The sequence below is a fragment of the Panulirus ornatus genome, chromosome 10 (genome assembly GCF_036320965.1).
Source record: "Panulirus ornatus isolate Po-2019 chromosome 10, ASM3632096v1, whole genome shotgun sequence".
Taxonomy (NCBI): domain Eukaryota; kingdom Metazoa; phylum Arthropoda; class Malacostraca; order Decapoda; family Palinuridae; genus Panulirus; species Panulirus ornatus.
Window position 1 is genome coordinate 5,381,085 of NC_092233.1, and position 13,254 is coordinate 5,394,338.

General features: G+C 47.7%; 1 long non-coding RNA gene across 1 annotated transcript in view; it reads left to right on the forward strand.

The window, feature by feature from the left end:
• Nucleotides 1–12,910, forward strand: part of LOC139750748 (uncharacterized) — an 84,020-nt gene extending 71,110 nt beyond the window's left edge. The window contains exon 4 of the long non-coding RNA XR_011713210.1: nt 12,773–12,910. This is a non-coding gene — a long non-coding RNA (uncharacterized lncRNA). The remainder of the gene's footprint in view (nt 1–12,772) is intronic.
• The last annotated feature ends 344 nt before the right edge of the window (nt 12,911–13,254 follow it).

Sequence of the window (13,254 nt, forward strand, 5' to 3'; positions counted from 1 at the left end):
ACTCCCTTTACTTATACCGCCAGCCGTACTTACCTGACCCTTATAACCTCCCCTCCACCACCCCCTCCTCCTTTACTTATGTGGACCATTAAAACTCCATTTCATTTGTGGTTCATAGATTCTTCCTATGTAAGAAGTGTGGCGCATACAGTTTCTCTTTACTTTCTGGTCCATACACTTACCCTTCATCATGTGACCCATACGGTAGCTTTACTCATGTGACCCATACCTTGAACTTACTCATGTGACCCGTACCAATACCTTACTCATGTGACCCGTACCAATACCTTACTCATGTGACCCGTACCAATACCTTACTCATGTGACCCGTACCAATACCTTACTCATGTGACACGTACCAGTACCTTACTCATGTGACCCGTACCAGTACCTTACTCATGTGACCCGTACCAATACCTTACTCATGTGACCCGTACCAATACCTTACTCATGTGACCCGTACCAATACCTTACTCATGTGACCCATCCCATAAACTTACTCATGTGTCCCATTCCCCTCACATAAGTTTCCGTGAAAGGTTTACTTGTCTTCCCACAACAGCTGATGGCTGAGGTATCAAACCAATGATTGTTTTCGTGTTGTCTCGACGTCGGGACCTGGGAAGAGGAGGAAGCTTAATGGTGTTCAAATACGTGCGTCTTGTTGCTCTCGTGTGTGTGTGTGTGTGTGTGTGTGGGAACATCATAGATCCTGGATTTGTTTGTTTGTATGTATATGGAGGTATGGGAGGGGCGGAGCTGGGAGGATGAAGGATGCCGGGACGTGTTTGGGAGGCGGATTCTAAAGACACTGGTAATGGCATTTCGTAGCACATATTTTTTTTTTTATCACCTTTTAAACGCAGTAATTGTTCTTTGGGGAGACTCCTACTGTGTTCTCTGAGGGAGGCGAAAGTGTTCTCCTAAGTTGTTTTGTTAGCCCGTTCCGTTCATATGTTATGATGACCAGTTTTAACAAATCCAGCCAAGGATGTTCTCAGAGATTTATTTGGAGGTGAATATTTTCTTCAGGACGAAGAAGGTTAAAGTGATTATATTGTGGCTGGTAATACGATTCTTGGCTTGTTTAAGTTGGTTGGGTGGGCGAGTGGGTTGACGTAGGACAGACTGAGAGGGGCGTGAGGGAGGAGAGACGAAGCTCTGAGGAGTGTGTAGGAGAAAAGAGAATGTGTAGGAGAAAGTGGACTCGCAATATTACCTTCTGTCGGAGCGTCGCTGCGCGTCTGGGGGAGAGGTCGGTGTCCTGGTAGTGACCAGTTCGTCTCCAGGCCGCCAGGGACCGCAGCAGCGTCGTTGGGAAGGACATCCTGGAAAACAGAAGAGGTCAAAATAGGGTCAAGGGTCAGCACCAGGAGGATGGGTAGGATGGCTCTCATGCTTGCGAGGGAGGCGGGCAAGGACTGGCAGCTTATTGAAGATCGGTCAACAAATCGCTCCGGAGCCACAAACGTCCCAATAGGGACGCCCGAAGGGGGCCGTCCATCAGGGCCATCCACCACCCATTTGGCTACTAATATGGACTACCCTTGACACCGAGGCCTCACGATGGTCCTCTGACCCATGACGAAGGCGCTGCCACGAAAGAACTGTGACTACTCAAGGTAGATTTGACGTCATCAACGGGGGGTCAAGAAATGGCCCTGAAGGACAACCAAAATTTAACCAAAGGATTGTTATGGGTCAACAATGGTTATGTAAGGTCATTAAGGGTCAACTACTCTTGTCCATGTGTCCACATGGGTCACTAAGTGTGGGCAAATGTCATGAAAAAGGTAAAAGGTCAGCACAGGTCATCTGTCAAACCCCCCAAAAAACTATTCCTAAGTTACGACCGTAAAACAATAGGATTAACAATCACACTCCATTTTCCTTCGCTTGTCAGAACTGACGCGTGCGCAGAGAGGCAGGTAACCACGGCCGGAGAAGCTGGGAAGGGAGTCGTTACAGGGAGGAAATCGCCCCACGAAAAATTTGGAGGAAGTTCTAGATACTAAACGGTCAAGTTTCAGGAATGATCTGTCAGTTTCATCACCTGTGATGCGTGTCCACACCGGGAACTCAGCGCCTCAGCCAACGCGGGTTGAAACGATGGACTCCAATGGAGTGAGGAGTATCTTGATGTATCATGATCAGAACTGTACTGCTTTTCGTCCAATAACAACAAGAGAAGCTCGTCAAAGGTGACTCTTCATTCTCGGTGTAACCTCACGCGCGTGCCTTTAAGTGTTCAATATCTGATAAGAACAGAAAACGATTATGCTGAATTTGCCGTGGCTTTACTGCCTTGAACCCAGTCATTTTTTTTTAATGTGAGCGAAGGACCATTTGACTAGGTAATGACTTAAACGTCTTGAAGAGTGCATATACGTATATATATGCATGTATATATGTGTATTTGATTATTACTTGTGTGTTCCGGGGAGAGAATTTTACACTCGTTCTGCCCCGTCTTTTAACCTTGTATACATGCACAGTCTTTACTCCTGTGTATATACACACGCTCGCGAGGGGAGGATGAGCACCTGGGCTGAACTTGGGCCGACTGCCACGGCGTCCATGGGTAGAACCAATGGGGATCCGACCCTGAGTGATCCCTTGCTGACTCATGGTCAGTACGCTAACCCCTACACCACGTAGGCCTTATGTATATATATGTATATTCCTATGAGTCCACGGGGAAAATGAAACACGGTAAGTTCCCAAGTGCACTTTCGAGTAATAATCGCATCATCAGAGGAGACACAAGAGAGAAATATAACAGTCAGTTGATATACAACGAAGAGACGTTTTATATCAACTGACTGTTATATTTCTCTCTTGTCTCCCCTGATGATGTGGTTATTACACGAAAGTGCACTTGGGAACTTATCGTATTTCGTTTTCAAAGTGGACTCAGAAGAATATACTTGATCACACGCAAAATTGTGATCCTTTCCAGCATAGATGTATATGTGTATATACATTTCTTGCATAGAGCCTACAATCTTCAGTGCATCACGTAGTCTATTGATGGTCTGATGCAATTAAACACTGATTGGCAGAGTAACCTGGGGTAGTACGATTATAATTAGTGTCCCCAAGCAGACAAGTGACACTATCATATAACTAGCGTGATAAGAACGGAGATAAGGCAAAGTTGTGGTCACCCTCGGTATCGACTGGTCGATTACGCTGTGTTGTCCTTACTGATGGACAGTTACTGATAGTCTGGCGCCGCTGAGAAACTCCAGCAAGGTTGAGAAATGACGTGATGTACTTCCTTACCGAGAAATATGTTTCCAGATTCACAAAACACCCCAAGAAATACTCTCGAGTATCCAGGTGCGTCAGAACATGTGAGCAAGAGGTGTGAAGCACTTCGAACAATGACTGAGATTCCTTCGATTGTAAACGTATTGCTAGTAGAAGCTATTTATCTTTGTATTACATCTTAAGGCAATTGTACCTTCGTCGCCTAAGACGGGAACCCCAACTTTGGATTGTCTTTCTTAGGCTGGCAGGACGTCAGACGTCATCATCCAGTGGGACATTTTTTTGCAGGATTCCGCATCACGAGAGAAACTCGACCATTGTCTGACTCTCCAGTGATGTGAACATCTCCAGGTCGTCCACCTGCCGGACTCGAGGGTTCACTGACCTCCTCGGTAAACACCACCATGACTCATTTTGCAACCTGGACCAATGTCCTCTGCTCCGACACGCGAAATAGCATGACGGGGGCGTCACGGCTTCGACGCGTAAGACAGCACTCCAAGAAAATACTTCTTCAGTATTTTCCTCAAGTACTGATAACGGAATGATCAGCCTTCAACAGCCTTATACTTTCTTAAATATAGACCTCAGCAAACAACGTTGTTGTAGCTGTGATATTTGAGTAATAGCATTACGACAACGGGGATCAAGAGGCTGGTTTATCTTCATATTCATTTGATATATGTTTTCTTCCCTGCAGAAACCATGAGCGTGTATGTTTGTCTTTTGGTTCCAGAGGAAGACAAGAGATCTTCTGGGGTTCAACACCGTGTTGAAAAGGCTAATGTAAAAAAAGGAGGATCGTATTACATTCAGGGACAATAAATTACAATCATACAAGGAAAAAAGATTCCCAGGAGCACCATGTACAACCCACAATACTCCAGCGAAGGACGGAGATCAAAGTTGTTCAAGATCCAGTCGGGATCATGGAAAGACTTGCTGTGAGTGTGGGTGACACGAGACGATAAAAGTGTGGCTCTTCGTGGGTTCCGGATGTTTCATGTTACACGGTGACGTGGATTAATGAGAGGCAGAGGTGCAAGGGAGGTGATATAAAGTGTCGAACCCGAGGCACTAGTGACGGGTGGAGGCTCCACACTGCTGCCACTGGAGCTTGAGACAGATACTGACGGGGTTTTTATGCTTTCCCGACACCATCTACAGGAGTTGTATGGAACCCACTGGAGAATGGGTGGAAGGTTAAGTGGAGAGGGCATTCCTGGAAAGCAGGGGGCTCTTGGGGAGGCAGAAGCCCTCCAGGAAGACCGGGGCCCTCCAGGGAGGCAGGAGCCCTCCATGAAGACCGGGGCCCTCCAGGGAGGCAGGAGCCCTCCATGAAGACCGGGGCCCTCCAGGGAGGCAGGAGCCCTTCATGAAGACCGGGGCCCTCCAGGGAGGCAGGAGCCCTCCATGAAGACCGGGGCCCTCCAGGGAGGCAGGAGCCCTCCATGAAGACCGGGGCCCTCCAGGGAGGCAGGAGCCCTCCATGAAGACCGGGGCCCTCCAGGGAGGCAGGAGCCCTCTAGGATGACCGGGGTCTTCCAGGGAGGCAAGGATCCCAGGGAGAAAGGGGACCTAAGGGAGGAAGGGGAACCCAGGGAGGCACGGGCCCTCTTAGAAGACCTGGTGTGTCTAAGGGAACTTGAACCTCCCTGAGAGGAAGGGGCCTCGTTAATGGAGTAGGGAGGGTTAGGTGATCAGCGACCTTCACCCCAGCACCACTGTTGATGAATTGATGATTCTCCCAACCTGTTGAGTCGTCGCCCTCCCCTGGTGAGTCGCCTCCCTCCTGGTGAGTCGTGCCCTTGTTGGTGAGTCGTCCTCCTCATCTTGACGAGCCGCCTCCCTCCTTGAGAGTCAATCTCTCCTCCAGAGGAGTCATTCCTCATGAAAAGTCGTACTCGTCCTTTAGAAAAGTCGTTCCCCTGCGCCTACAAAGTCGTTCCCCTGCTCATACAAAGTCGTTCCCCTCCTCCTACAAAGTCGTTCCCCTCCCCACCTACACAACCGTTCCCCTCCTCCAGCAAAGTCGTCCCCCTCCTCCGGGGAAGTCGTCCCCCTGATGCAAAGTCGTCCCCCGACAGCTTAGCTCCTGGTGATTCCTGTTGATTGAAATGCTTTGTGCTGGTGACTGTGTACACGACACCGCTGTGTGATCTAGCTCCACCACACCACCTGACATCACCACCACCACCACCACACTGTTACTGTTTGACGTCGCACCACTTGACATACATACCACCACAATACTGCTTGACGTCGGACCGCCTGACATCCTCACCACCACAATATCTCCCCTGACGATCATTTGATCATTACACGAAAGTACACTTGGGAACTTATCGTGTTTCATTTTCCTAGTGGTTTTATGCATACACTTAATCACACGCACCACTGTGACCTCTTATAATATATATATATATATATATATATATATATATATATATATATATATATATATATACGATACACGTCACAGCACCACCACATGACGTCACTTTAACACCACGTCACAGCACCGCTGGATGACGTCACTCTCCTACCCCACGTCACAAACTCATTAGATGACGTCAGTCTACGACACCACTTCATATCACCATTGTGCGACGTCACTTTACAGCACCACGTCACAACACCACTGGACAACGTCACTACAACACCACTTCATAGCACCACTAGATAACGCCACTACAACACCGCGTCATAGCACCACTGGACAACGTCACTACAACACCACTTCATAGCACCACTAGATAACGCCACTACAACACCGCGTCATAGCACCACTGGATGACGTCACTGTCAACAGGTCAGAGCAACACTAAATGACGTCATTCTCCAACACCACGTTACATACCACTAGATGACGTAACCGTACAACACAGCAATAGATGATGTCACTGCAACACTACGTCAGAACAACACTAGATGACGTCAGTCTAACCATTAGGGTCACAGCACCACTAGGTAACGCCACTATAACACCATTAGGGTCACAACACCACTAGGTAACGCCACTATAACACCATTGGGGTCCCAGCACCACTAGGTAACGCCACTATAACACCATTGGGGTCACAGCACCACTAGGTAACGCCACTATAACACCATTGGGTCACAGCACCACTAGGTAACGTCACTATAACACCATTGGGGTCACAGCACCACTAGGTAACGCCACTATAACACCATTGGGTCACAGCACCACTAGGTAACGTCACTATAACACCATTGGGTCACAGCACCACTAGGTAACGCCACTATAACACCATTGGGTCACAGCACCACTAGGTAACGCCACTATAACACCATTGGGGTCACAGCACCACTAGGTAACGCCACTATAACACCATTGGGTCACAGCACCACTAGGTAACGTCACTATAACACCACATCTCAGCCCCACCAAATGAAGCAAGCGTTACGGCACTAATGAATATAGTCACACCGTAACACCGACACATGACGTCACGTTAGGACCTCAACACTTCCCTATACTGAGAGAGGTTGGACGTCACCTCACAGTAACACTGCTTGATGCCTTCGCGTAACATCTGGCCACAAATCTACATCATGCTGTCGTGGTCAAACACCCGTGCATGATGTTAGCACACCATGGCTCCCTGCATGGCGTCACACCCCCCGGCAGTACAGTAAGACGTTACGCCGTAACACTTGCACACGACGTCACTGTCGAGTCCACCAGTGTATGGTGATCTCGCGTGACGGTACACCACCATACCTGATGAGTGCAGGATGTTACGTCATGAGCCCTGGTGCATGACCTCACCGCATGTCACCGCTGTCTGACGTCACACCACGGTGTGACATCACATCACTGCACTGTGAAATGAGGTCACATCACTGCATCGTTGAGGTCACACCAGAGCACGGCTGCATGACGGCACACCACACCACCAGTGCCTGACCTGATGTCATCACTTAGTGTCATGCAAAACCATCATACCATAACCTTGTGTGATGTCACGCACGGACCTGACATCTCAACACTACCCCTGTGATGTCACGTAACATGAACACCTCATGCAGTGACACCAGTGGTTGACATCCCCACACCACTTGATGACATCACCCGCCACACTGCGTGACATCACCACAGCCCCGACGCTAACATATGACATCACAGCAACACTGTGATACAGGAGGCTCCACTGCAACACTGACCTGACGGGCAGGCAACACAAGAGAAGACGTCCTGAGGGTGTGTGAGTGTGTGTATATGCGTGTGGTGAGGGAGGAGGAGCAGGAGGAGGAGGAGGGAGCGACCGACCAGCTGCTACACGGTGCCAGACTATAGTCCTGGGCGCCTCTCACCCTCACCTGTCTCCACACCGTCCCCATATGGCTACACCCACACCCTCCTCACCTCCCACTACCATCCCTCCCACGGCGGCCCCGCCCAGCACCTGGGGAGCGGTGGTCGGGTGGGAGGGAAGGGAAGAGAGAGAGGAGGAGCGACCCCACCCCATCCCTCTCTCTCTCCCTCCGCTGACCACCCTACCACCTCCACAGACACACCCCCCCACAACCATTGCAGGATTTCTATCCCCTCCCCCCTTCTTTTCTCTCCTTCCCTCAACCCTTCCTAACCAGAATGCTGACCATCCCCCACTCGCTAATGACTAGCCACAACGAGAATGGACTCAAACAACCTCTCGTTAGTTAGGACTGCCACTGCGCTGTGATTGGCGTGGAGACCTGGCTGTACAGAGATTGGATGACGCTATTAGGGAAGGGAAGGGATGTGAGGTGCCACATTTAGGCCATTTGAGTCACCGCAACTGGATGGTTTCGATGGTAACTATAATAATCTAGGATTTGTACCTCAGAATTGATTACCTTCCTTGAAAAAAAAAGGGAGCAAACTGAAAGGTTATAAGGCAAAGCTTAATTATCTGCATTGACCCATAGCAAGGGAAGACTTGCTCCTCAAACTATAGCTCCTTAACATATATTTTCAATCTAGGGAGGAGTTCAACCTTGAACAGTTCACTAGTAAGTTTAAACAGGTTCGATTTTGAAGTGTCAGGGAGTCAAGTCTGTTGAAGAGCTTATCGTACCTTGAAAACTATTTCAATCATATTTCGTTTTTTCCTGAACTGACTAGATTGTCAGAAGTAAGCCAGAGAAGACTGACTAGATTGTTAGAAGTGAGCCAGAGAAAACTGACTAGATTGTTAGAAGTGAGTCAGAGAAAACTGACTAGATTGTTAGAAGTGAGCCAGAGAAAACTGACTAGATTGTTAGAAGTGAGCCAGAGAAAACTGACTAGATTGTTAGAAGTGAGCTAGAGAATGAATGGGGACAGTAAGTTAACTTTGTGCATGAAAAACGTTACAATGGACACCACAGACTACAGTAACTAACTTCAGCTGAACACCACACACTACAGTAACCAACTTCAGCTGAACACGACAGACTACAGTAACTAACTTCAGCTGAACACGACAGACTACAGTAACTAACTTCAGTTGAACACGACAGACTACAGTAACTAACTTCAGGTGACCTCCACAGACTACGACAAGAGCCTTCATCTGAACACCATGGACTGGAGTTCTTAACTTCAGACTTGAACGCCACAGATTACAGTGTGTCTACAGAACTGATCACTACAGACTACAAGCTTTCAGAACTTTCCCCAAAGTCTTACAGACAAGTCTTCCCTAACAGACTTCATTTAGCAACCGCCTTGAAGACCACAGACTAAAATGAGCGATCATCAGACTTGAACGCTACAGACAAGTTCAGCAGGACTTTCCCGCCTTCTTCCCCTTCCCCCCAGACTGGCACTGAGGTGAATCTGACGGGAGAATGAAACGAAGATATTTTACACCGTGTATTTATTAGTACTGAAAATTATATCGCCGACACTCTGGGATAGTCTTCAGTTATCTCCCAGCAACGCCAAAGATGGTCCCAGCGTCTGTGGTCCATACCAGTAGAGGCTTTAGAAAACATCCCTCATGCCTTTCAAAACTCAATAACAAACTCAATTTACAATATTTCGATTTTCTTTTCTTTTTTCTTTTTTTTTTTTTTTTACTGTGTACATGAGTCAATATTTTATTTACATTATGTACATACTCAGTTATGCTATGAAGACTCAATGTAAAGAGCTTGTGGTACAGTGTAGCGAACCTGGGGCGTCCCCGAGTGTGGTGAAGATAAAAAATGGTGACACGAGATGAAAATAGATACCGCGTAGATAAGACTTATCTATTCATACCAAAGGGGGGGAAAAGGATATCTAATTGTGTCTCGACAGCCTCCATTTGAACTTGCAGTAGAACTTAACCTCTTAGTATTGCAAGTTCAACGTGGGTTTGTTGATCAGCGACTCGCACTTCAATTTTGCTCTGATGTCAACATAGGTTTTATCTTGAGGTGTTCAGACGAATAGTTTGGGTTTAGGGAGGGAGGATCCGGTCGCGTTCCACCGCCGCTCGGAGGCAGCCCAAGTTGTCTTCGCGTCACAACCTGGGCTTTGGAGACTGTCGAGGAGGAGACAGACGAGGGGGAAGAGAGGAGACTGTCGAGGAGGGGACAGACGAGGGGGAAGAGAGGAGACTGTCGAGGAGGAGGAGACAGACGAGGGGGAAGAGTGGAGACTGTCGAGGAGGAGGAGACAGACGAGGGGGGAGGAGAGACAGACAGACGTGGTGGGAAGAAGAAGAATAATAGTAGCTGGAGAACGAGAGGGATTTAGAATAAGGGTCGGGAGCAAGAGGGATTAGGAGAGACAGATTGGGAGAACTAGGATAAGGAAGAAGAGGATTGTGATTAAAACCAGGGAGAACAGAAGGTCCTGTACACACGGGAGGCGCCTGTGGGGTTGAGTTCCTGAAGGAGCCGCGAGCACTCCTTCAGGAGGCAAGGTGGTGCTGAGAAGTGTGGTGCGTGGTGCCCCCCTTGCTGCTCCTGCTCAGCTGCCTGCTGGGTCCTGCTCACGTCGTGGTTGTTTGTTGTGTTATAGTCGTCTTATGTTGTAGTCACGTTGTGGTTGTCTGTTGTGGTCGTCCTGCGTTGTAGTCACGTCGTGGTTGTCTGTTGTGTTGTGGTCGTCCGGTGTTGTAGTCGCGTCTTGATTGTCTGTTGTGTTGTGGTCGTTTGTTGTGTTGTCACTCGTGGTTATGCGTTGTGCTGTGGTCACCTGCCATGGTCGTCTGCTTCGTCGTGGGTATCCGTTGGGTTTGACTTATCTGTCGTGCTTGTCCGTTGGGTTGTGGTTGTGATGGGTTGTGGTTGTTGCAGAGTTGTTGCTTGTGATGGGTCGTGGTTATTGCAGGGTTGTGGCTTGTCACATCTTGTGCTGTGTGTGTGTGTTGGTCTGTTGCGCTGTGGCACCCATGTGTGTCTGTAGCGTAATGTTGTCTCTGTCTATAACCTTCCCCGTATCTTTGTCTGTCATCTTCTGGCGTCTCTTTCCTTCTGTCGTGCCACCCGTCTGCGTCTGTCACCTTTGTCGTCGTATTTTACACATATGTCGTAGCAGCTGGCGCCCTTGGGACGCCACATATTGTCAAAAACTACAGAGAGTTTGGTCACAGAATCTTCTAAGATGTCAATACATTTCGTAAAATGGCTATTTTTTTTATTTTATTTTGGTTGCGGTGCGATAACGAGTGGGTAGGATGCCCAGTCTCACTGAAATTTGAAGGCATGTGGCAACTCCGGAGGAAGGTTATAGATTAAACTGGACCCGTCACTAATTATATAGACAAAAGGCATCGCCTGATGAATGCGGTCACTTGATTGGCTGAGAGCCGAAGAGAGCGATCATTTGATTGGCTAACTGGACATGCCAAATACCACCAATGCCTCTAATCTAGTACCCTACTGTTCTTACTCTCGACCTGTTATAAGAGTAATATTGGTTGAGTTTCCTTGACGTACTTATTTTAAAACGCGTGAATTTTTGCACCACACCATTATACGGCGAATCTTTTGTTTTGAATGATGCGCATGCGCATCATATCCGGTTAAGATGCTGACCGGATTCATCGGGCGTGACCTGTCCTATGTAGAGACTAGTAGCGGGATGCAAGAGGACAAGGGAATCACTCTGCTTACATGTGAGAAACACTGGGGCACTGGTTTCAGTTGAATTTGGAAGTAACAGAGAGAAACAGGAGCATTTAGATTACGGCACTAGTCCCACTGAATTCATGAGTCGGAAAGGGGATGTATTGACAAATAAGAAGCACCACCAGTCCGACTGAATCTGTGAATCAGAGTAGGTTCTAGGAGACAGCTGTATTGACAGGAAGCGAAGGCGGGGGGCACCAGTCCCACTGAATGTGCAGGTTGACGAGGAGACTTTAAGACACCTAGATCGCTTGAATATGAAACATCGCCTCACAGGTAGATTAAAAAGTTTTGTATATATATATATTCATATAGCTGGGGGGGGGAGTACGTATGATATGTGATAATGCAGTTCAAGACACCTCTCACACGCATGCTCACTCAAACATTCACGGCTGATAATAGGTCATTGTCATTTATGATCAGTAATGAGTTACTACGTGAGTTTTAGCGAGATAAATGACAGGATTACTTGGTGCTGTAGTACATCTTTTAGAGACCTCGGGGTCAAACACAAATCATGAAGGATGTACGAATGAGAAGATTTCTTCGTACGAAATGACTGATGGGAAATCATGGTAGTTCCTTAACTTTAGAAAAGAACTCGTTCACTGAGCGCCCCAGCGAAGGTCTTGAATGAACAAGTAGAACGTTTGAGAGAAGAACTTCTTGTTAAATTAAATGACCTTTCCCTACTCGACCGTGAGTCTGTCTGGTCTAGAACAATGAACACATGATGAACTCTCATCGCGAGGGACCGAGAACAGAAGGACTGAACCAATCGTGGAACTGTGTGTTTCAAGTTAATTCAGGAATACCCTCAACAAACTAAGCTACAAGTGTTTGAATATCGTATAGGAACAATAGAATCTTCGCTACAAAAATAACCTCTTTGCTACAACACATGGGAATGCTCGCTCGCTAGAATACCGAGGTTCTCACACAGACCCACACACACACACGTCGTCGGGAATGGCCTTTCAGAACTACATTGTGCTAGATGGCAACCCAGTGATGAAGGAATCTTTGGTCTTGCGCTCAGGTGTGTTCCTTTAGATGCTGGGAAAGTTGGGAACCTTCGTTTAACGAGAGGGAAGTGAAATGACGAAGATTCGAGTCTCTTCCGTCAAGTTATTGTCTTTGTTTATCTTCTCTGAGGTTCATATTGAGCCTTCTAATGCTTGTAACCCCGAGGAAAGGGACTCGAACCTTTGTTTTTTCGGGATAGCAGACACATACCCTCCAATGTTTTTACGCCCTCTTTACAGCGTATGAAACACACCTGAACGCTCCTCAGGCCAAAATATATCTTCTTGAAATTCTGGTGTGGTAGATGATACAATATAACGTATCCGACTCTATTGTCATTGATTGATTTGCTATTTAGGGGAGAAACGGCGGAGTGTTCTACGTGTAACAACGACCAGAGGAGACACTCCGGGAGAAATGCCTACAGGTGGATGGTGATGGCCAGCTTGGGCACCCCACCGCCAGAGGGACGGTCCAGCTCCTCTTGGGTGGGTTGCACTCGTCCTTCCTAGCAGAGATGGGCACATGTTTACAGGGTGAGTATGAAGGCAACATCATGGGAGCTTTGGTCCATAATTCATATAAATATTCTACATTATCCACTATGGCTCTTGGAGCTTATACCTTAGACTAGATTACTCTGTGAACGCTGAACTGAGAGTAAATGGATATATGTCGTATGGGCACTAACTGGCAACGTCCACACAGGTATGAGTTTCCAGTAGTTACTTTAATTAATGTCTTAGGATTCTTGTGTGTGTGTATGTATATGTACAGACTGACCGTGTGTATATGAAGTCACTCACTGACTGGTTGGGAGGTGGTGGAGGCGGGTGGTGA